The following is a 2650-nucleotide window of genomic DNA, read 5'->3' on the forward strand; positions in this document are numbered from 1 at the left end:
AGTCAAAAGTCTTTAATCCGGACTTGTCGGGACTTCGGCGATTCCGGATTATCGATTTTTCTGGATTATAGATCATCAGTTTAAATCTGGTAAGATAGCATGCAGAAATTATAAAATTAAAAATATGAAACCGTAATTTATAAAATAATGAGGAATTATGGTCTAAAGGGTATCAAAATTTACAAAAAAAGAAGCTTAATATTTGTTTACTTTATTAAACATTTCTTTCAACTCGCGCATGCGTAAAGCATACCTTACGCATAGCCGAAATTAGAAAATTGCAACCAGAAAACTATTTGACTTGTATTCGTGATATTTATAATGATGAGGAATTTGATTTAAATCATATCAAAGACGGAGTACATCGAGATTAAATACTACATTTAGTAAGGAATTATAAGCCGGATAAAATAAAAACATCTGCCCTGAAGATAACGATAGTGCTGACAGATCAACTTCCAGTTCATTGCGCGCCGCGACGTCCCCCCCCCCGCAGAGCAGCATGAAATTGATAAACAGATTTCGGAACGGTTAGATAAACAAAGGATATGGCTTTATCCATTTTTTGTAGCAATTCGTTTTTTGTTTGATGGACATCGAAACATACTTTCGTTTTCTAGATCCTTTGGGAGCTCCAGCATTGAAAATTCTGTTTGACATAATCGAAAGTTTAAGCTTACGTTTAGCTTATACCGTCTGTTAGGCATTAAACGCACACGCGAAAACTTATTCTGCGCTTGCGCGAACGCATATGCGCAGTCGTAAATGTCTTACGCGCACGCGTAAAACGCCTATTCGCAGAAAGATTTTAGCTTTGAGGTCCGGTTTATGGGTGTCCGAATTAACGACTTTTGACTGTAGTACCAAATTTATTTGTATAAAAAATATGGCTTTATCTCCTGTCTTCAATAATGTTATGCTTTTAAGGGCCATCAGTGTTTTAAGATTACAACAGTTATTTATATTAATGTTAACCCCCCAAAATATTAAATCATTGTGGAAATCTACAAATTAGACAAACTGCAATTATCATTTTCTTCTAATATTTAATCTAAAGCAACGGTTCTCAACCTTTTGACTAACACGTACACGTATCTAAACAAAAATTGAAAATCTTTAATACCACCACCACTCCTGAACAAAGCTCAAATCACATAAATTTACGAGTGTTAGAAAAAAAACTCAATCAGGATGTTGGGTTTTAATTTTTTAATTTAATAGTTAAAAATACTTTGCTTCTTTGTATACCACCAGTTGAGAACCCCTGATCTAAAGAAATGTTCCTATGTTGTTTAGATTCATCCACACTCATTCTGCAAATAAATTGGAAAATTTTTATATTTTTGTCTATTAACAGTCAAATGGTAACTGTGTTAAGTGATAATATCAGTAGAACATATTCGCTGTACTGATGATTTTCATACTCTTTCTCAAATGTACACATAACTACTAATAATTTATTCATAGTAAATCATTAATAGAATATTTTACTCTTTGATGAAACACATTTTACTTAACTTATCTTTTATGCACTTTTGTAACATACATGTCAAATGTCAGTTTATATATTTTCTAATTAATATTTCTTTCACTTAAATCATCATTTCCTAGAAACTGGTATTGCTGTTTGTTATTAATTTTTCATTAAAATGCTTTCATAAGTTTTTTTTTTTTTTTTTCCTTCTCAGAATTTTACTTCATGTGATGAATAAGCATTATTTCCATTAAGTTGGAAAATTTGGATCTAGGAAAATATAAAGTTTGTCCAGTTTTGTCTGACATCATTCTAAATCTCAAAACAAATCTATAGCACATTACTTTAGAGACAATTTTGATTAAAAAATCTGTGCAAAATAACATTAACAAGAGAAGTTATCCTAGCTGTATCTAAGCAAATGTTCTGTGATACATATTTATGTAGGTATAATATATTTATGATATATTTTATTATAAAGATTAAGAGTTTTACTAAACATACATCACTTAACCTAGCTTCATATTTAAAGACACAAAACATTTGTACACTGATCTCAGGCAGGTCATGGCTGGCTTGGTCTTTCATGTATTTTCTAATCAGAAAAGCAGGTATGAGACAAATATCATTTAGTAGCTTCCATGAGAGCATCTCTCAAGCAAAATATTTGTCAAAATTAATTAATTAGCTTTTAAAGGTACATTAAAAGCATGATGTTATGAAGAAGAGAAAAGTTCCACAAAGCAGAAAAAAAATCTAAAGTGCAAATTAGCAGGAAATCCAGCCTTAGTCCTACGAAGCTTTATTATAGCACTATTATATTTATAGTTTTAAACTCTAATTCATTTACTCAGAAAAACCATTCTATTAAGAAATTTTATATAACCATCATTAAGAAAAATACATTGTTTTTAATATGTTTTTATATGACTACTTCATTTTAGACAACATATTACTTTATGAAGCCAAATAATAGATATGCAAGACTTAGTTGAATATCATTGTGTAGATCTTTTGAAATTTTAATATATAATTAGGTGCTTTATTAGTGTTGGAAACATGATTTTGTAAGTAATTATTTTCTTCTCAGAAGACATGCTGTATTTTTGTCTTAAATCTGGCTGGTATTTTCTAGAGAAGATAATCTTTTAGAAGACTTTTGCTTACATTTTTGTT

The sequence above is a fragment of the Stegodyphus dumicola genome, chromosome 4, assembly GCF_044657685.1.
Source record: "Stegodyphus dumicola isolate Sdum_Otavi_A_Nest chromosome 4, ASM4465768v1".
NCBI lineage: Eukaryota > Metazoa > Arthropoda > Arachnida > Araneae > Eresidae > Stegodyphus > Stegodyphus dumicola.